Here is a 23,756-nt window from a genome sequence, read left to right on the forward strand (position 1 = left end):
AATGGCCAAATCTCCCAGAGGGTGGGGGAAGCAGCGTTGCAGACAAATAATACTATTTCAAAATTGTGCAAGCATTTATCAAATCTGTTCTATATACATTTTCATTACCTTAAGTTACAACTGAGTTTCAGTGTGAGAAATTGCACATAACTACTTAAGCAACTGGTAGTATTACTTATTGTCTATTTGTATATTATTGTTTATTTGTAAAGCGCCACCATATTCCGCAGCACGGTACGATGGGGGTACAGAGTTTTGTATGTTACAGAAACAGAATGACATACCAAACAAGAACAAACAAGCCCAGTATAGTATGAATTGAGAACATACTGCATGAATATTTTTTCATTGTTATACAGTAGGTAAAAAAAAAAAAAATGCACAGCAGACCAGTAAAATATTTAAAAACAAATACTTAGGAAGAAATAAAGTTAGTTTGATGAGGTGTGCCAGTCAGGTAAGGACTCATACACAGAATCAGCTCATTCAGAAACAAGTCACTGATCAGGCAACATTCAAACTGCTAGAAAAAAATATTGCTTTACAGCAGCACTCGGGGGAGGGTTCACATGGTGGCTACGGGGGGTCCAACAGAGTTCCCAGGAACTCCCCGGTTTTCAGTACTGTAAATGAACCCTTATACCTTTAAATATCCAGGAAGAAATACTTACGAATGATATGGCCATCAAGGACAGCCTTCGCTCCGGTTCAAATAGAAAGCCACAACATGATTAGGTAACTAGGTGGCCATCTTTGTAGTTTTTTGCCAGAATCCAATTTAAAAGTGAAATATACCGGCAACAAGAGGGTCCCTGGAGATGGGATTGCTATGGGTAAGCCTCACATGATCCCCAATTTACATCTACTAAGGGTTTATGGTAACCTATACAGTGCATTTATGCATTTTCTGGAAGTGAAATATTGGCATGTAGATGATTCAAATTTACCTACTAAAATAAAAATCAATGGAGAGATTGACAAAAGCAGTAGCGCAACCAGGGGCGGTGAACACCCCAAAAATTTAATATATTTGCTTGCGGTTACAGAGGCCTTGCGCTCTTCCCCACAGCAATGAAACTAATTGCCGGGGGAGAGATTACGGCCTCTGTAAGAAAACAGCCCTCCTCCATTACTTTGCGACGTCATGTGATATCACGTGACGCAGTGATGTCATGATGCTGCGACATCACAGGAAGGCAGGTAAAAACTCTGTGCCCCCCAAAATAATTTCTGTGTAGCCAGGTCTCCGCTCACCTCTGTAGCGGGTGCGGGGGAGGCTGCAGCTCGTCCACAGCACCGGAGCTCCGCAGTGGGACGCCGGCACAAGGCGCCAACATTTTGGATTATCGCCGATGCGCGATAGGACACTTGCGCATGCGCAGAGGGAAAATACAGTGGACATCTTGCCCATGGCTTTGCAAGGGAACTACCCATGAGCCTTACGGGTTTTTGCAGGGAGCTGCCATTTTGGATTATCGTGCATAGTGCTCTAGGGACCATGCCAGTCGGGAGCAGGATGGTAACAGAGCAGGTAATGTCCAGGGAGCAGTGCTTCCCTGAACTAGTCCTAGAGTTTCCCACAGGCCCCAGCTATGCCCCGAGCCCCTTTTAGCTTGTGGTACTACAGGGAAGGCCCACAGATAGGGATGCTTCCCCTTAGGTCTACACAGTTAGTGTTAGTGCACCAGTGACAGATGCCACGCGGTGTGCGCGGCCTGCGGTCTGGGACCAGACCACAGACACATACTCAGAGACATTTACAGGGACACACTCCAACGGGAGATGCCTGGCAGATGCAGAGGATCCAGTAGAGGCGTCGTGGGATCACAGTGTGGTCCGACGGATCACCATTCTCATGTTGTCCTAGTCTGGACCGGAGACCAGGAAAGGTACCCAACGGGCACCAACAGCCACACACACACATAAGGGTGTAGCGCTACTCCTCACATTTGGGTGGGCCTGCTCTTGTGGACATCGGGTTACAGGTGCCCTGGGCATCCTCATTACTTTGGGGGTCTGACTAATGTGGTGTTGGGTTATTGTATTGTGGGGACATTGTGTTGTGGGGGGGTTATTATATTATTGTGTCAGTAAACCAATGGTTATATAACTGTGTGTGCGTATTTCTACATACTATATTGGTTCCTGCGAGGGGTTATCCTGCAGCACAAGAATCCATCCCAGGTGGAGGCACTGTCACCAGATGAACGCGACCACCCCAGGCTCACAGTGGTGGAGGATCAGGCCTCCTGTATGCCAGACAGGTATCAAGCACACGTAGTTCCTTTAGACACGGGGAAAAGGGGCCTACATCTGGTTGCGTCCCTGGACTGAAGTATTGGAGAGAATAACCTAGATTAACAAAGAGTCCAGTTTAGCTGTTCAAAAGCAACGGTATAATATATTCCTTTGTGTCTGCAGATTACAAATAAAAACATCTATACCTATTTTTATTTTTGAAAAATGTATATTTGTGGAGCATAAACCTTATATGCAACCTTTAAGACATAGTACCGACATACTCTAGTGCACTAAGAATTAATCCCAATTCAACTCCTTTTCATTTACTGTAACTACAAATGACCAACAATAGAAATGCTGAACAATCTGGCCAAGTGATAACAGAATACATAGCCCACTACGCTGCTTTATTTATGTTTATATGTTTCCATGGTAACTGATCACAATGTTACTTCTGGGCAATGGGACTGTCATGTGGATTTTTTTTTGTTTTATAGAAATTGATATGACCTATATAAAACATTCCTGATAAGGGGGCAAGAGCCTCCCAAAACACAGGTTTTTGATAAACTATACTGTTATCAATACTCCAACATTAACAGTTTGGCTAATGACCGTATCATGTTTACTTCTCAAGGGAAAAAAATAGGCAAAAACAAAATGCCTGTGGGAGAATATTTTCCACAGTTGAATCATTAATGAGATTAGATAAATAGTTTATAAACCACCTAAAGCCCCTGGCTAGTAGGGAAACCTTAAAATTCTAAAACATTTTTTAAATATAACTATATGTAACGGGTATCCCCCCCCCCCCAATCGCAGATCTAATGTGGTTGCGGAGAACATAAGGTGTTACCCGGTGTGGTGCGTTACCTGTTGGCTCGCAGGAGGGCTGAGCTTCCGCCACGGGGAACCTGGGGCAATTATATTAAGAGTAACACGGTACTCGGTGCAGCGCCTCCACCTGCGATGGCTCCTAGCAGAGCAGGAATTGTTCCTCGCAGGACACATACAATACTCACACACCTTAAGTATGATAACCAATACTGTTTACTTAAGAAACATAACACTTCATAAACATGCACAGAATGACGGGTGTCCCTCTCAGGAGGAGACACTAACTACTGCGTCTCACAGGACGCTTCCCCAACACAGGATGATCCCACCCCGTGTCCATAGGACCCACACCCAATGTCCCGCACTCTTGTAGAGAGATAGGATATGGGTGACTGCGCAGTCACTATTAAACTAAGGGCCCGTTGGTGCACTTGTTGACATAAAGTACCTGCCCGAGCACTCCTGTGCTCGGATCAGCAACTGGCTTCACAAGGGATCAGGCGACCAAAGAACACCGGAACCACCTCCAGGACGATCCCAGCCGGAGGACTGCTGCAGCCGCAACGATGAACTGCGCCCACCTCAATGCACGGAGGGCAGCGCCCGCTGAGTCCCTAACTGACTCTTATAACTACAGGGACAATACTGTACTATAGGCCGTCCCTACAGCACAGCAACCTTGATGGCTTAGGGGGAAACTCCTATGGGCCTACAGGGGTTAATAGCCTGCCCCACTCCCCTAACTCTTCCCAGTCCTGACTTAACTAAGAACTAACACTCGCAGCCACGCACTGCAACCTTCAGAGTGCTTACAGCAAACTTGCTGCACGCTAACACTATGTCTTCTTATCAGGCCTCACAGCACTGCCAGCCGTGACCCTGACAAGACAGCACTCACACGCACTAAGGGCAGCGTCCCTATCTTGGGCCGTCCCTCAGCACTTACCCACTAACCTGGTGGGGAGTTGGGGCCTTACTTGGGATGTGGGGGACCTTACTCGATGCAGGAGCTGCACTTGCTCCCTGCACTCTTCCTTCCCCTTCAGCTCCCCAGCTCCAACTGACAAAACCCTGTCTGCACACAACATTGTTGCAACTCTGCAGCATGAGAATCTGCCAGCTCTATTGGCTTCAATGCTGCCTGTGACAAGGGTGAAAGTGCAGTCCCCAGAGGCTGCTGGGAATTGTAGTTCTTGGTACAGCTCTTTTCTATGGGGACCGCGTGCGCGATCTTTACTGCGCATGGGCGAAGCTCGCGCCACAACCAAGAGGGCGGTGCCCGCCGGGAGAAGTCGCCATCCCCTTCCCCCACTGCCACAGGGGTAAGGCAGGGGGCAAAGGAAGATCAGGGGAACCGGGGGTGACCCCCTTACATATATTTACCAGATGTCCCCCAAACAACTGTAATTACAAAACACACTCTTCAAATACAGACATGATGTATTCATTCTTCCAGTGGTAGAGACATCAAAATGTCTTGGAAAAGCTGGTAAATAAAATAGCGTTATCTTTAAGAGTAGCATTAATAGAACTATCTGAAAAACAATTACATTTTCTGTCACGTCTCTCAATCTCCACCTCCCTATAATGCAATCAAAAAAAATGGTTTCAGACAAACATTCAATGTTTAGCATATCTTTCTGAACAATGTAGGCTCACAAATTGGTAGCCAAGCAAGTCATATATTTCGCTTGTCTGTCTACAAAATCATGCAAACACATTATGTAGCTGTCAGGGGACGCTGGGAATTTTTAAAGAAATCTGATTCAAAATAATTTGGTTACTTAATTTGAAAGAAAAGATGACAAATGAAGACAATGTCTTCGGGAGGAGTAATACAACTAGGAATATGGGACTTTCGCTGTAGGTCAAATTTGGAAATCACTGTGTAAGGCATTTTAATTGACTTCACCCTTTAGGCTTCATCCCCGGTGGCTGCGTGCACACCGCACACACAGTACAGCCCTCTATGGGACAGGCCCCAGTCGGCACGTGTGCGCAGCGACCGCTGGCAGGGAAGACAAAAATGTATTTCCGTGCTGCGACGCGGTCACATGGTTGTCTGGCAACCAACGGTAGTGCAGATATCTATCACTATGAACTTTTTCATGGCCACGCCTCCCCATCATTTCCGTGCCCCCCATCGCTACCCCTAGACCGCAGCTTTTACTGGTGCACACGCCACCAGGCGCTGTGACGTGTGCGTACACGCAGTGACTGGGGCCCGTAGCCTTTAGTCATTACAGTTTACATAAAGTCAATACTTACCCAGTGATACAAAATAAACCTTAATGAGAAACGATCTAATCACATTTATGTTGACCATTCAAAATAGATTTTCTAGTTGGTAAGAGACTTCCTGTTCAATATTAAACAGAATTAATTCCACATACTGGCATGTTTCAGTGGATTCTAAATGCATGAAAAATAGGTCAGACATTGAGCCAGGTACTAAGTAGGTTAGATATTATATTAGTCAGTGTTCCAAATAATCTACTAGAAAATGTTCCAGATAACAGATGCATGGATTAAACTTGGTATATAAACATGTATAAGAGTCATTTATGATTTAATAAAATACAGATAATGCCTATAATGCAGAAAAATAAAATGATGTTACTATAATCTAATGAAATTGCAAACTGCAAAACCCAAACTAATAGAAATTGGGCACAATTTATCAAAAGAATACATTTCTGTAACTGTATTTCCCACTGTTTTTAGCATTTTCAAGGAACTAAATATAAACTCCTGTCATAAAGACAGAGGGCATTATTCATGATATAGTGGTAACTGAAGAACATTTTTGACATGTACATAATTACTTTTTTTCATTTATGAGCTGCTAAGAAATTATATAATTATATAATTAATATTTACTTGTATACCACAAAAACAATATTCTGACCTGGAGCCAGAAACCAAAACCTACTTAATTTACATATCATTGTTAAAAATTGTGGATTTTGGACTTAGCCAGCAATATTTGGAATTGTTAGGACTGTTGTAACAGTCGTTCTGTTTTCTTAATATTTATTATTATTATATTGTACTGTATTATGAGTGTTGCCCCTTAAGACACCTTCTGGATCCGGAAGACCCCACATGGTCAATTAACAGTAGCTGCGCTCTTTGTCACCAGTGGATATCTTATGTTCTAGCACCGCTTAAAAAACACAGGTTTGGTGCTGTATACAGAGTCACCAACAGGGGGGGGGAGCTGGGACAAGTGTTACTTGCCCGGTGACTGCGGAGGGCGCTGCCGACCGGGGCTGGTAGTTGGACCTGGTCAGAGGTCGGCCCAACTTTCTTTGTCCAGCTGCCGGGCCTCTCCCCAGCTGCGGGTCTGCCTCTCTCTGACCCTGGTGCGCGCCGGGCCTCTGTGACGTTGACACGTGCTGGAAGCTGAGCCCACCTTCCGGCATGACCCGGCATGAAAGTGAGGCTTGTCGGGTAGTTTTTTTGTATTTGGGGTGTGAAGGGGGCTGGGGGGTTGTATGCATTATTTTTATAAATTTGTTCATGGGGACGTTGTATGTATTTGGGGGGAGGGGGGCGTTGTGTGTATTTGGGGGGTGTTTTTTGTATGCATTTGGGGGCTGCTTTTTTTTAATGTATTTGGGGGGTGAGTTTAGTATGTATTTGCGGGTGTTTTTTTGTATGTATTTGGGGGTTGGAGGGATTGTATGTATTTGTGGGGTGAGGGGGTTGTATGTATTTGGCCGGTTGGGTAGTTTGTATGTATTTGGGAGTAATTATTGTGGGAAGAATTATATGTGTGGCTGGGGGTGGGGGGATGAGTGTAAGGAGATTGAGGGAGCAGGGTTGATTGAGAAGGGGGTGATATTTGGGGGCTCGCAAAACCGTCAGGATGGGGGGAAGGGGCCTTGGACCCAGGAAATCTGTCAGTGGCCCTGCCTGTATATGCCAGTTCCTTAGATAAACAAATTATAAGCTACCAGGCAGGACTTTATTATGTCTGTCTGTTCTGCTTTCTATGGTGTAGCAGTCACTGGAAGTACAATAGAATAATTCCCTTGTCTGGGCTGTAAAGTTTCTTGTGACACCAAAAGGTATCTTATGGAATAGCACTGCTTAGTAAATATGATCCACAATATCTTCCCCCGGGTTCATCTGGAGCCGGCAAACATTTTCAAGTAGAGGTCCACTTCAAATATCAAAGCCTTACGGATATATTCTCTCACTTTGCTGCAAGATTGTTTCAAGCACACAATGTAACTTTAGGAGGATTGAATTGTAACTGTAATTGCAGTAGACACTCTGAGTAGAAAGAAAATGGGGTGACATAAGGTGGAAAAATGTAAAAGTGGTTTTAAACTGACAGTAGAATATGAATTATAAATAAGAATGCAACATCACATAACACCCACCCGGTAAAGTGGGATAAAAAAAAAGAACTACGACACAATGTAATTTAGAGTTGACAAATGCTCATATTGTATTTCTCAATCCCCTCAACAATATACAGTACAGGTATCTAAAAATAGAGCAATAACACATATGAAAAAAATCACAAGACCCTAAAAGATGTGCAAAGAAAATTATGTATTCAATATACTGTAAGTAACACATTGTATGTATATTATTGTGATCAGTTTAGTGGTGGTGACTGTATTCATATTACAATGTTTCAATGGTAATTACAGTACCATAAAGAAAGGCTAATGCAAAGTCTGAAACATTCAATATAAAAAATAGTACCTTACCAAGAATATAGAAGAATAATAGGCTGACACCCTAATGAAAGAGACTCAGCCTTTCAGATGGCAATTATTAAATTGACAGTGACAAAGTTATTTGGAATGACTGTTGCTTAGTTTATTGTTTATAGGTCTTTATGTTAATGGTATGTGTGATGTTAGAGGCAAGGCAAGCTACAATAAGAGTCCAGTCTGTCCTTCTGTCAAGATTTCTACCCAAAGCAAGGGTTAACTGAACCATCTCTGGTAATAGCATGTTAAGTGATGTCATGTATCGTTACTAAGTAAATGCAAGTGTCCATGTCACTCATTGTGCGCCTAGGCCAGCAACAAATGGCTGAGTGGTTGGCACAAAATGAGTCAGAAGACTGGCCTTTGTGTAGACCAGATGAAGTGTTAAGGGAGTTGGGGTGGGATGTGCCTGTCTGCTTGGATAGTACTTACGCCAAAGCTGGAGAACTGTCCTCCACCCTCCAGATTGGTCACCCCCGGTCTTCCATGTGTCAGATGGAGGCTGGGAAAGTATAAAAGCTGAAACCGCTCACAGTGCCACAGTTTGTTTTGGGTAGTCTTCGTGTCTACAGGCTATCTGGTGTAAGAACGGAGGACCCCGGACGGTCACTCCTGGTTACTGGAGTACAGTATGAACGGAAAGGGATGGAGACAAAGACAGTAAGATAGCTTCGGCAGCACCCTCCATCTAGCGAGCTAGATTTGTGGTATCACTTAAAGAGCATTCAAGACCAACTATTTCAATTTTCAGCTCTTGAAGCGGTCCTTCTGCCCTTCTTTTTCCACTCAATGCTGTTGCCAGTTCAGCTTCTTTGGATTTGAGTTTTGATTCCACATCTCCCAGCTGACTCAGAGCCAGGCTTAAATATGTTTCCTTTTCTTTATTTCTGACCTGCAGCTACCGGTGCTCGTCCTGGACCTTGTCCAGCTCCAGCCAGGCCCTCTCATTGGCCATGTGGTCACAAGTTGCAGGCATCGACCATTTTGGCCTCATAGTGCCGTGTCAAGTTGGCCACCTGACAGACAGACACCTTCTCCTGCTCTTCCTTTTTGGTGAGCTGTATCTTGAGCTCTGCAATCTGCGTCTGCAGCTCTGAAATTTGATTTTGCAGAGGGCCTGCACCTCTTCCTTGTGCTTGCTCTGTTTGCATCAGCGCATCCTTCATATTTTGGAGTTCTGCAGATTTCATAACCAGGGTTGCCACTGCTTGTGATTTCCACACCTCTTTCTCCTGAGTGTAATGACTTTTGGGGATGGAGCAGCCGCCTGATCTGGTGTAATCCTTTTGCAACTACGTATAAATCTGTTATTAATCTGCCCAGTAATTGGGGTGGGGTTATAGTACACACCCAGGGTATAAAAGGCTGGGATCAGCCATTTTGTTTCAGACTCCAACTATCATCTGGAAGATTCCTATAATAACTCCAGTGGGTCTTCAGGCTCTCATAGCCTGTAAGGAGAACACTTTTGTTCTTTCCAGTGACAGGGCAAGTTTCCCAGTGTTAGGGAGGCCCTTATGGACCAGTGATCCAGTATACCTACTTTAAACTAGAGTACTGTAGTTCCCCATCTCAGGGTTTCAAGAGGAAGTCCATGAGGAGTCTGCTAGGAGTTTCAGAGGGTAATTCCCTGATCTGTCCTGGGCAGGGCAAGAGGCTCTAATATAGTGAGCCATTACCAATCTCATAGTAAGAGGAAACTGGAGTCCAGAGTCTCAGAGTCCTGACAACCGGTCCTGTTGTTCTTCAAGTTATATGTTAATAAAAAGGTAAAAAGTTCCTGGCTCGCTCTGCTTTATTCATCCACTCCTCACCAAGAGCCAGAACGGACCTTCCGCCCTGAGAAGAGCAAGGTAACCTATGAGCATCCACATACAACTTTTTGCAGACGCAAATCTTGATTTAAGGGACCGACACAATTTGGACTGTTATAATTTTTAGTGTGCACCCTGTCCAACATGCCGGGAGGGGGGGGGGGGGAGGTGGGAATATGAGTGTTACTTGAATACGAGTGTTACGATTATAGCACCATTAAAAGTAGCCACATATCCCAGTACATATCCCTAAACATATACAGTACTACCATTTATGCAATTAAGGGAGCAAAAATAATATTGACATTTCCATAGCTTTAGTTCCAAGCTTTAAGAGTTGATTTAAAAAAAAATAGTATAAATGGTTTTATCGCAGATTAATTCGCAGCGAATTACATTGGGGAAGACTAAAAGAATAATGGAGGAAATAAATTCATCCCTAACGCTTGTTTCACATTATTAATACGTTGAAAAAATACATTCTAACAATGTGATAAAAAAGTGCCCTATAGTTTTAGTCATATACGCCCAGATCCACAAGGGTCCGTTATTGACTTAACGAAGTGCTAACATAAGTTAACACTTTAGGTGCTAATGGGCATTGTCACGAATGGCACTACTGTGAGCACGTGATTTATATACTGTATATGACCAGGGTTAATACACACAGCCATCTAGCTGATCCAATTTTCACCTCTTCAAGGTGCCTCAAATGAATGATATCCCCACTCAATCCGTCACAATGTATATCTTTACTCCCTGTCAGAACCAAGGACACAGCAAAAATATTATCATTAGGGTCATTGGTCCCTGTTTACCAAGACAAATATGCATTTAGCACACAAAAGTCTATTGTCTGAAAATGTAATCACGCTCTTCAAAACGTGCAAAGTTCAATCAGAGCCCAAAGCATTACTTATTAAACATTAGCTTTAATACAAAAATAGTACAGTGCTACAGAAAGATTATTACAATAACACAGTACAATAAATGCAGACAGTAATCTGATTATGTTAGCGCATATCATCAGATTACATAGAGGGCTTGAAATATATGAAAATCCACAAGTGCAATAGACGAACAAACCCTCTATGTTTAATTTCTGCTTTCATATTTTTTATTTATTTAGAAAAATGTTTTACCAGGAAGTAATACATTGAGAGTTACCTCTCGTTTTCAAGTATGTCCTGGGCACAGAGTTATAAAAACACATGGTTACATTAAAAGAACAGGAGGTTATGCAGTAAATTCACAGACCTTTCATGGACAGAGTTGGAAAATTGGGTACAGGGGATAAAGGGCTTGTGATTCTCCGATTTATATAGAGCAGCTTTAACATTACCAAACATCAGCGAATTGCAGCAAACGGCGCACACCCTTTGGTTGCCCTTGGGCTGCACCAAAGGCTCTCCGCCTTTGGGGCAACGCAGATGTACACTGGGGTAGGTTGATTTTCAATGCAGCTGTGAACAAAACGTTATTTGTGTCCTCATGGCTCATTAAACTTCCAGTGGGTGGGTTGACGTTCCACAAAGTACAAGCAAATGTTAACCCTTATCACGCTGGTCCTGTGCAGAGGGGAGCAGCTCTTGGGGAGCCCCATCAGGCTGTCCGCCTTTGGACCAACGCAGATGTACACTGGGGTGGCTGATTTTCAATGCAGCTGTGAACAAATTGTTCTCTGTCCTCAATCACATGGCTTATATCTTAAACTTCCTGCAGTGGAACTATAATAATAATAATACTGTAATAATAATAATAATAATAGCATGTTCTTGTATAGCGCTGCTTGTTTTGTGTAGCGCTTTACAGAGACATTTTGCAGGCACAAGTCCCTGTCCCATGGAGCTTACAATCTAGGTTTTTGGTGCCTGAGGCGCAGGGAGATAAAGTGACTTGCCCAAGGTCGCAAGGAGCCGACACCGGGAATTGAACCAGGCTCCCCTACTTCAAACTCAGTGCCAGTCAGTGTCATTACGCACTGAACCACTCCTTCCCTATAATAAGGATAAGCCACACACCCCACCCCCAAACACCCGCTGGTTTATCCTAAACCCCTCTCTCATCAATATGCAGCAAGTGACATTTGTATGACTTAAAGAACAAAAAGAACCTTCCTTTGACATAAAACATGCCTGAACAGATGAAGGTCTTCCTAACATTATTTCTATAATATTTAGAAGAACACAATCTTCACTGTTGGGGTTTGTATAATTAACATACACGTGTAATATGCCAACACAACTTCTACTATCACATGTAAAACACATATCAGAGACATAACAGGAATTAAAGAGAGGCTCACTGGCTCTGTAAACAACGACACTGACTTTGAATCAGGGGAACTTGGTTCAATTCCCGGTGTCGGCTCCTTGTAATCTTGGGCAAGTCACTTTATCTCCCTGTGCCTCAGGCACCAAAAACATTGTGTACGCTCATCGGCGCAGGGACGGTGTCTGTAAAATTCCTATGTGCTGCGTGCCATGCACTATTCTGTAATTGTGAAGCACTACATAAAATAACGTTTTTATCAACGGTCATTCTTGGCATCAATTTAATGAGCTCAGTTCCCTGGTTATAAACACATATTTCAAATCATTGTGAACTGTAACTGTCCCCACCCTCCCCTCTGGGAGATTACACTGTTGCTACATGGAGTGTGGTGCATACCCGCTGGCTCACAATCGATCCGAGTCTCCCGCATGATGGTAGGGGATGGGGCATAACTGATTCGTACTCACGGTGACAGCACCTCCATCTCTTGCAGCCCCCTGGGATGAGGGGAGAAATCCCTGTAGGAGAACTCCTTTACTCTTCTCAGGCAAGAAGGTATGGTAAACAACTGGAACACTTTATTAGCACACTTCAATGGTACAGCAACAGCAGAGTTTAGGGCCTTCACCCTCAGGATGTCCCTGGACCTTGCACTCCTGGCCTAGGGCACCAGAAGCAGTCCTAGCTCTTCCCTTACTCCCTGGTGGAGTAAGGGGAATAGTCTCCCTCCACTCTCCTAAGGGGGGGCTACAGATTGGCAGAGCCCTGGACAATTGTTATGGGTAGACCAGCCTCTCTCAAGGTAGAGGCAACGGACTAAATCAAGGAAGTGCAGCTCATTAAGTACAGGCAAAGCAAGAACCACCACCGTGCCCCTGATTGGAAACAAGGCCTGGTTGCACCGCCTTCTCTGTGACTCACTGAGGCTGCATAGAAGTGGGGAAAACCCATGATTACTCCTGGCAAAGCCTGCTTTTACTAGGGCTTACTGCCAGGAGGAGGGCAGACTGGTAGTCAAAAACCAGCCTGTGCTTCATAACTATATGCCAGATGTCTCATATTTAGGGAATGAATAAGAAAATGCAAAATTACCTTTGTCACTTTTTCGCATCTGGTTGGGGGATATTTCAAGAATGTGAAGTCTCCTTTAAAGATACTCCCCAAGACCTCTGGTAAGTCTGGGTACGGTCACCAGACATCATAATATACACATATATGTTAATGTGCCCTCACTGATAACCCCAGGTTAATCATGTATTTTTAAAGTGTACTTGTAGCTCAAGTTAACTGTTTGTGCACCAGTTCATTAAAATACCGAGTATTTTCTCGCATTTTCATTACAGGGTATATTCAAAGCACAATAATGTTGTGTTACGTTCTGTTCAAGAACAACAAATGGTTTGGATCGGCACTGATATATATTGAAAAGTATAAAAATTGAAAGAAAGACTTACAGTATCAGTGTAGCTGAACTCAGCTCCCTTTTATTATAGAATTTTATTTACAAAAATCAAAGAGGGCCTAACCTAGATATTTACTGCTCTCTAGCACAACAATTGCCAAGTTTAAAGGTCCATGCCCCTTCCTCAGGCGTTATGCTAATGGTGAGTGCAAGTTCTTTTTTGTGTGTGTGTTAAACTCTGTTTTCATTCAGATAGGGCATTGGATTAACTAGAACGGTCATGACGGGGGTAGGGTCTGATTGGACCCCACTGTATGCCTAAGATGAAGGTGGAATCCATGCTGGAGGAATAAGGTCACAGTTTTTATTAGTAATACAACATAAATTAAGCTTGCCTCCAGACTAGATAAGCAAAAGAAGTGTTCCCCCTAAAACTGCATGCCCACAATGGTCCGTTAAAGCCAACGCAGGGATTTACACTGACATTTGTTAAATCATACCTAAACATTGGGTTACTCACATCCATACCCTGATATACATGGTCTGGATGGGTGTAACACCAGTTGAGTATGATTTAATGAACAGCATTACTTACAATGCATATTCCTCTCCTTTTTAATTTAACTGACTACAGTATTCAGCTGTTCCCACTTTTTCATGTATTTCTTACGTCAACCAACATCCTTGTAATCTTGCTTGTGTAAGGCAGGTACAATGTTATTCTTTAATATTTTGTATTACTGTCTTAACTGTTGCTTGCAATTATATAAGAATCTAATCATTAATATTATTATTATTATTATTATTATTATATGCAATAAGCATCTGCCACCCCAATCTCATTTTCATTAGTCTCAACATGTCACTTTAGCAGGCTGACTATCTATAATAATACACATGCGAATATGGAACATACCGAGTAAAGGACTTTCGTGAACCACTGAAGATTAAATTAACCAATGTTCTTGGATCTTTTTGCTCATTGTTAAAAGTCGAGCATATCTGAAATGGCAAAAGCAATGTTCAGTCTAAGGAAGAGAATAATCTGGTGTTAATTCTGATCTGTTGTTAATTCCCATTGCCCAATGGCAGTAAATGCCAGATCTGGGTGTGGTACCAGTCTAAATATCAAGATTAAAATACACAATTAACATAATAACGGTAACCTCCTGTGTATGACAAGCAACACATGCACACAGCCCCCTAGCAGGTTCCTCTCTAATGGACATGTGACTATGATAAACCAGTAGAAAGGCTGGTGAACGAGGGACTAAGAGGGAGAGTGAAGTTTACACACGTATATGCATGCGCAGAGCTTATGGGAACTGAACGGAGAATTGTACTGTGACCCGTATGTGTTGATCCTATGTCCTAAGGATCACAAGGTTACCGTTAACCGTTTATAGATATACCAATATATCTTATTATATATTAGTGAAAGCACTGTATGCCTGTCTGCATCTTCCTGTGTCCCTACGGACAATCGGATTGCACCTTTGGCCTGTCACTCCACCTCAGGCCATGCCCGCCCCCGCACACCTCTCATTGGTCTGCGGTCCGCCCCCGCACAACTCTCATTGGTCTGCGGCCAACACCACTGCCACACTGTCCCACCCCTCACTGACCTACACCACTGACACACTCTCCCACCACTCACTCACGGAGCTTTGGGAACGCTTGCCAGCACCTAACCCTCACTGCTCTGAGAGATTTGCACCTAACCCTCACTGCTCTCAACCCAGAAAACCCTGACCTGCTGCTACCACGACAGAACTGCACAATCAGGTACACAGTCTTATTGCTTTCAACACTGCAACATTCCACACCCTCACACAACACCACACACACCGCACGCTCACACCGCCTCTTACGCCCTACACTGCCAACACACCTCCCCTTCACCTCACCGCACTGTCTCATCCTCACCTCTCCAACGGACACCGCACCTCCCTCCCCCCCGAGGCAGCAGCGCTGTGTGATCCTCACATCACCAACGGACACCGCACGTGGCCGCAGCTCCTCCGGAGATCACACCACACAGAACCAACATTCCCTGTGTCTCCCTGTTTCCCGCGCTTTCACCCCCCTCCCCATCCCCGGCGCCGCTACAGTCAGCGGGGGAGCGGAGCGAGCGCCCGGGATACCACCCACGGCTCTCAAGCACGCGCCGCGCACCCACGCGCTCTCCTCCTCTCCCCATGTCAGCTCCCCCCTGGTGCTCCGCTCAGCTCTCCCCCCCGGAGCTCCGCTCAGCTCTCCCCCCCGGTGCTCCGCTCACCTCCCCCCCGGTGCTCCCCTCACCTCCCCCCCGGTGCTCCACTCACCTCCCCCCCGGTGCTCCGACAGGCAGTGGACACGCGGTGCCTAAGATGGCAGCGCCCGGAAGGACCCCCTTCCTCCCTCGCGGAGTAAGATGGAGGCGGACGGAAGGAGAGGTGACGTGTGTGTGTGTGTCACTGTGTGTGTGTGTGTGTCACTGTGTGTGTGTGTGACACTCTGTGTGTGGGGGGACACACCGTGTGTGTGTGACACTGTGTGTGTGTGTGGGACACTGTGTGTGTGTGTGTGTGTGTTACACTGTGTGTGTGTGTGTGTTACACTGTGTGTGTGTGTCACTGTGTGTGTGTCAGACACTCTAGGGTGGGGACCGGAGCTACGCATGGGGGGGGGGGGGGAGCAGGAGCGGAGAGAGAGGGGGGAGCGGAGAAACATACAGGGGGAGTGGAGAGGAGGGACACGGAAATTGTAAGCAACCCACCCCCCCTCCTGTCCACTGTCCCCCCCCTCCTGTCCACTGTCCCCCCCCTCCTGTCCACTGTCCCCCCCTCCTGTCCACTGTCCCCCCCTCCTGTCCACTGTCCCCCCCCCCTCCTGTCCACTGTCCCCCCCCCTCCTGTCCACTGTCCCCCCCCTCCTGTCCACTGTCCCCCCCCTCCTGTCCACTGTCCCCCCCTCCTGTCCACTGTCCCCCCCTCCTGTCCACTGTCCCCCCCCCTCCTGTCCACTGTCCCCCCCCCTCCTGTCCACTGTCCCCCCTCCTGTCCACTGTCCCCCCCCCTCCTGTCCACTGCCCCCCCCCTCCTGTCCACTGTCCCCCCCTCCTGTCCACTGTCCCCCCCTCCCGTCCACTGTCCTCCCCTCCTCCTGTCCACTGTCCCTCCCTCCTCCTGTCCACTGTCCCTCCCCCTCCCCTCCTCCTGTCCCTCCCCCCCTCCCCTCCTCCTGTCCACTGTCCCTCCCCCCTCCCCTCCTCCTCCCCTCCTCCTCCCGTCCACTGTCCCCCCCCCCCTCTCCCGGGCAACGCTGGGTCTCTCAGCTAGTTAATAATATATAAACACATTAAAGTGTTGTGTCCCCACATTTGCTCCACACGTGTGTTAACTAATATACACATATGGACCCAGGCCCCACTTCAGCACCAGTCGTACAGTCTGAGGTACAGTAAAAGTAGAGGGCTTACATAAAAAACAACCAATCTCACCCAAGCTCTCTCAATGTGAACAAAGCATAAAAGTGCAGTTATGGGAAAACAATGTCTAGCGTGTGATTACAAACACAAAATGGGAGTATAAAGGTAATTTTACAAGTCCTTTATCCCGAGATTCCATCAGCCTGGCTAACCATTGTTCATGCAGGCTTTCCTTTGCTCTTTATTTTATACTGTGTGGTATGTAAAGAAAAGGAAGCTTGACGCTGACCTGCACTAAGATGTCCAAATACTGAACATGCAAGTGTTTTCTTAAGGTACTGTACTTCTAGAATGTGGGGAAAAAAAACAAAATAAACATTTGTGAGACAATTGATTTCTGGTGACATTTTAGATTTGACCTGGCTTCTGTGACTTGCACAGTAAATATGAAAGTGGTATATAAAACTAGCAAATGAAATGCTCTGTGCCTATTCAGTCTTAGTTCTCTGTAAAAGTAACCATTTTCAGTCAAAAATAAATAAATATACATAAATTGCTTTAAAGACTTTATGTACAGTAATAGATCAGCGGTGGCCAACCTGATTGGGCGTTGGAGCCAGAATTGACGTCTCATTGTCAAAGGGACACAATAATAAAAACATTCAAATAAATACCAGTATACACTGACACAGAGCATCACCTTACCGTATCAGTGTATAGTGCGATCAGGTTTTACTTTGTGTTAGTGTACAGTGCCATCTGACTACATACACTGTATCAGTGTGTAGTGCCGTCAGGTTATACTAGTCAATGTATATTGTGGTGTATAACCTGACGGAACTACACACTGACACAGGACATAACCGGATGGCACTATACACTGACACAGGACATAACCGGATGGCACTATACACTGACACAGGACATAACCGGATGGCACTATACACTGACACAGGACATAACCGGATGGTACTATACACTGACACAGGACATAACCGGATGGCACTATACACTGACACAGGACATAACCGGATGGCACTATACACTGACACAGGACATAACCGGATGGCACTATACACTGACACAGGACATAACCGGATGGCACTATACACTGACACAGGACATAACCGGATGGCACTATACACTGACACAGGACATAACCGGATGGCACTATACACTGACACAGGACATAACCGGATGGTACTACACACTGACACAGGACATAACCGGATGGCACTATACACTGACACAGGACATAACCGGATGGCACTATACACTGACACAGGACATAACCGGATGGCACTATACACTGACACAGGACATAACCGGATGGCACTATACACTGACACAGGACATAACCGGATGGCACTATACACTGACACAGGACATAACCGGATGGCACTATACACTGACACAGGACATAACCGGATGGCACTATACACTGACACAGTACATAAGCTGACACAGAGTACAAGTGGGAGGGGGGGGAAGAGGGGGTGACACATGGGCCTCTCCTCCTCCATGTCTCTATGGTCTCTGCACTGTCTGCAGTCAAAGCCCTCGTTCCTTTATATTCTTTCCCCTTCAGGGGCCGCACATGAAGCAATAAAGGGCCGCAAATGACCCTTGTGTCGCAGGTTTGCCACCCCTTTAATAGAGTATGGATAAAAAGGCTTTGCCTGCTGACATTTATAAATATATTTATCCTATAACAATGCCGGAACCGCGACTACATGGTCATGACGTACAAGGAAGGTCATGTTCTGGTGACGTACAAGGAAGGTCATGTTCTGGTGACGTACAAGGAAGGTCATGTGCTGGTGACGTACAAGGAAGGTCATGTTCTGGTGACGTACAAGGAAGGTCATGTTCTGGTGACGTACAAGGAAGGTCATGTTCTGGTGACGTACAAGGAAGGTCATGTTCTGGTGACGTACAAGGAAGGTCATGTTCTGGTGACGTACAAGGAAGGTCATGTTCTGGTGACGTACAAGGAAGGTCATGTTCTGGTGACGTACAAGGAAGGTCATGTTCTGGTGACGTACAAGGAAGGTCATGTTCTGGTGACGTACAAGGAAGGTCATGTTCTGGTGACGTACAAGGAAGGTCATGTTCTGGTGACGTACAAGGAAGGTCATGTTCTGGTGACGTACAAGGAAGGTCATGTTCTGGTGACGTACAAGGAAGGTCATGTTCTGGTGACGTACAAGGAAGGTCATGTTCTGGTGACGTACAAGGAAGGTCATGTTCTGGTGACGTACAAGGAAGGTCATGTTCTGGTGACGTACAAGGAAGGTCATGTTCTGGTGACGTACAAGGAAGGTCATGTTCTGGTGAATACAATCTCCCATGCAAAATTAGCAAAAATGACATGTCAGAAGGGCCACTGGTTTGCAAACCATTGTGACTTGAGAACGTCATAAAGATCCTGAATTTAAACTCCTTACTTAATTTTTTGCTGGAATCAACTCAAGAAGATCAACCAGCATCAAAATATCTTGCTACTCCCAGTATACTGTATTTTGTGAATAATTGCAAGCAGGAAGTAGAAGTCCTCACAGGCTTCTCTTATAGACAGTCCAGTTCTTCTGCTACTGATAAAAAAAACCTTCTCATTTGTTTTTAATTATCAAGAGTAACCGACTTAAAATAAAGTACTAAAGATCACATATTAATTGTCTTTCATTCATTTCAACAGGCATCTAAGTTCTCAGCACACTTACAAGTATTCTTTATCATTTCTCACACTTACTGTATTACAGTATGTGCTATGCCGAGACCAAAGGCTTGATACAATGCTCATAACAAACATACCTGTTCTAATAAATGTAGCCCCGAGGTAAAATTTAGCTCCCTGACCTCCCTCCGCGCTTACCGGGTGGTCGCGGGTGCCGCCGGAGGCAGCGGTGGACCCGCTGGGAGAACGCGAGGGTGGGGGCCATTGCAGGGAGCGGTGCAGGCCGGTTGCCGGGGACGCGATCGGGCCGTCGCTACGGCCGCGATCGCGTTGCCACCGGCTGGGCGGCTTAAGCAGAGGGCGCCGCCATTGCGCGTTAGCTCGCGCATGCGCAGTAGGCGCAAAGTGCAGGGAAGGCCCCAGAGAGATCGCGCGAGAGTAGGGAAGGTAGTAGAGAGAGTGAGGCGGCCATTAGGGGTTCGCGCATGCGCAAAGGAAGCGCACACGTGGCCCCAATGCATAGACAGCCCCCTGGGAACTACAATTCCCAGGAGGCTTAGGGAGACAGGCATCAGGTGCCTGAGTGTGGCCAATAGGGCTGGAGGAAGCTCAGCCCGGGAATATAGATACATTTCCCGGGCTTTGCTGCGTGAGTCAGGCAGAGGAGTAGGAAGGAGTAGGAAGGGTGCAGGGAGCGCGTGGCTCCTGCATCAGGTAAGGGTTCTCCCTAGATCCCCAGGCAGGCCCCAATTCCCGGGAAGGGCAGGGGGTAACTGAAGAGGGACGCCTTAGCTAGGGAGGTGACCCTTGGGTGTGGAAGGTGCAGGGTTGGCAGTGCCACAGCGGAGAGGGCTGTGGGCACTGTCAAAGAGGCACAGTGTGCAAGCAGTGGATTTGCTGCGGGATCCAGGTGGCTGTGTGTGATTGCAGCTGTCTGTGTGTGTGTCGCTGCATGTGCTGGGCGCAGTGCGTGTGAAGTGTGTGTGAATCCCTGCAGGCTGACAGTGTGAGCTGAGTGTTGGCTGCAGGTGCGTTAGGCTGTTAGGATTAGCAGTTACAGTTGAGACTGGGTAGTGAGGGGAAGGGGGGGCAGGTTATTGTTCCACAGGCCCTAGGAGTTTTCCCCAAGCCATCCCAGGTTGCGGTTCCTCAGGGACAGGCCCTAGGTTAGGGTTGCTGTCACTCTAGAAGTAGTTAGGCAGAAAGCGGATAGCGGCGGTTGCTGTGCCCGTGCGACGGTGGTGTTACCGAGAGACTGCTGAGTTCCCGGGAAGCGGTGGGACCCTCGTTGGGGTCCACGGCGGAAGTACCTGAATAGGATCAGACGGACGTCTGACCCTTTGAGAAGTGTGTTGCGGTCCCGAGCATCGGAGTGCTCGGAAGGTATCTCATTATTAAGTGCACCAACAGGCCTATTCACATAGTGACTGCGCAGTCACCCACGATCTCCGTAGGATTTACGAGACATTGGGTGTGGGGTGATCACAGGACACTGGGTGGGGAACACCAGACATTGGGCTGAGGTGATGCAGATAGAGCATCGGGTTAGGTTATGTTATGCAATGTGTTATGGTATGTGATATGTGTTCTCAAGTAAAGTGTTAGTATTGTTTTATCTACGTGTGTTATGGTATTTCTTACTCAGGGCTATCTTTCCTAACGGGGGATCCTGGGTAAGTGGAGGCGCTGCACCAGGTAACGTTAAGGGTTTCCCCAGGCTCCCAGCTAGCGGAGGCTCAGATCTCCTGGAGCCGCAGGTGTGTTTCAGTACCAGTAACCCTTTAGGAGCAGGTGTGTTGCAGGGAAAGGGACCGGTTAGACCACGAGGGGCCAATGTGAGATTGGGTGGGTCGGCCGGTGCACAAAAAGGGTTACATAAGTAACTCAATAGGTGTGATTAAAACACCAAAGACAGCACATGTTCTGAGTTTAAAGGTTCAGTTTAGCCCATTATGACCTATAATGAAAGTTAGCTCTACAGAATGCAGTTTAAAGCAGATTAATAACCAACATTTTTATTCTAGCTGTTTTGTATTTTGTTTTAATTTGTATTTAAAAAAAAAAAAGGCTGCAGTAGAGTGCTCAGGTGACAACTCCTGCGGTTTATTCTCACCTTTTCCACCATTCAACACAAAGATGTTTCCATGCAGACTTTAAAAGATCTTATCAGATAGAATGCCTTATCGTCATCTTCTGAGAAAAGGTACTTTGAGGTCTCCAACGTCACCGGGGGGGTATTTGCCACCATATTAATTTAGATTTGGGTCTCATTCTTTAAGAATAAAATACACAGTTTAGAAAAAAAATCAGTGAGTAGGGGAAAAACTGGTGAGGTTAAAACAGACACCTTTCTGTACTGTATTGTGACAAGATCTTAAAAAATAAATAAATAAACAAACATGCAGGGGGAACTGCCCCTTTAAAATCCACAGGTAAACCCTTCATATACTGTATGCCAAAACAAGAGCCAAGAACATTCAACCACATTTGAGCAGATTCATTAGCACAACCCTAGTGGTAACTCCCACGGAACTGAATGGGGGTTATTCATTAAACTATGAAAGTACTGATGGGGGCACTACTGCATGGAAACTTCCATTGACTTTAAAAGTAGTTTCAGTGCAATAGTGCTCGATCAGCACCATCATATAGATTAATGAATAACCCTCATTGAGTATTCCAACATTTATTTTTTGTATTATTTTGGTTTTGAGTCAATGCTTATATTTTCATGTGTGATATTGATTTCTGCATTCTTAATTTTTAAAACACTTAGTGATTTAGTAAAAATCAAGCGCCGCCGCAAGTGCTATAAATAGGTGGATCACAACAGTTTCCAAATCGTCTTCACATAAAAACGCAATACTGATTTCCAGGTGGGACTGTTACGGTATGTTCCCTACATAAGAAGAAATTACACTAAAATGTTTGAAATATGCTTGCACACGCACTTATGCACAGAAATATATATCAGCTGGTCTTAGGACGGCGTTCTCTGGGGAAAAAAAACCTTCTTAGAGTAGTATCTATTTAGCACAAGGAGCCTCTGTCCGACAGCTAAAGCTTGGCCGAAATTGGGTCATGCAACAGGACAATGATCCCAAGCACACCAACAAATCCACAACAGAATGGCTGAAAAAGAAAAGAATCAAGGTGTTGCAATGGCCCACTCAAAGTCCAGACCTCAACCCGATTGAAATGCTGTGGCGGGACCTTAAGAGAGCTTTGCATAAACAAATGCCCACAAACAATGAACTGAAGCAACGTTGTAAGGAAGAGTGGGCCAAAATTCCTCCACAACAATGTGAGAGACTGATAAAATCATACAGAAAACGATTACTTCAAGTTATTGCTGCTAAACGTGGTTCTACAAGCTATTGAATCATAAGGTATACTTAATTTTTCACACATGGCTTCTCCATTTTGGCTTTATTTTTGTTAAATAAATCATGACACGGTGTAATAGGTCATGTGTTGTTGTTCATCTGAGGTTGTATTTACCTAATTTTAAGACCTGCTAAGGAACAGATGATTGTTATGTCCTGATATTTAAAACCATAGAATTCAAAGAGGGTGTACTTTCTTTTTCACACAACTGTATCTATCTGTAAATATAGCAAAATAAATATCACAGGTGTGACTATAGAGATGCTGTTATTGAAACTGGGTAGTAGTTTTTGTTGTTGTCAATATTTGGCCACATGGATTTAGAATTGTTAACATGCTGTCTTTGCTGTACAGATGTATTTAATGATGACCACCTTCTTACTATCCAATGGGGTTCGATGCTTCTGGTGGTAAACACTGTATGACAGCTGATACCAGAGTACCGGTAAGGTAATATAAACAAATGTATGTGTTTAAGCCAATATAGCTCAAAGCGGTCTTCCAAACACAAATGCGGCAAAACATCGTATATTTTTATGAGGCATTAATAACATAATTCAGCATGCTACACTGAAAATGGGGACAAAGAGCAGGGAAGACTAACTGTTTATCCTAGCCTAATTGCATTAAAAGAGTGTTATTTCTATCAGTCTTCCAGATACTAAACTGCACCAGATTTATTATGGAAAAACATTCCCACTGAACCCTATGCAATCATGGAAAAGGAATATGCAAATCCACATACTGTATAATATTGTCTGTATTCCATGATGGATAATGGGGTGGCACAGTGTTGTCCAAGGTAGGGCACTCTAATTCTATTCTGCTCGAAAGTCAATTTCACATTTTAAATTATGGTATCATTTTTCAGTTGTGCTGTAGTATCTGCTTATCAGATTCCACCAAGGTCATATTTACCTTGTTTTTCTCAGAATTAATAAATGAAGAAAGAAAACTGACCTACAGTATTTGCTGCTCTGCC

The 23,756-nt window shown here is 45.2% G+C and overlaps 1 protein-coding gene across 1 annotated transcript in view; it reads right to left on the reverse strand.

The window, feature by feature from the left end:
* The window catches only part of GPRIN3 (GPRIN family member 3), a 115,070-nt gene that overhangs the window by 49,655 nt on the left and 41,659 nt on the right, over positions 1 to 23,756 (reverse strand). The window lies entirely within an intron of this gene.

The sequence above is a fragment of the Ascaphus truei genome, chromosome 1 (assembly GCF_040206685.1).
Source record: "Ascaphus truei isolate aAscTru1 chromosome 1, aAscTru1.hap1, whole genome shotgun sequence".
Classification (NCBI taxonomy): domain Eukaryota; kingdom Metazoa; phylum Chordata; class Amphibia; order Anura; family Ascaphidae; genus Ascaphus; species Ascaphus truei.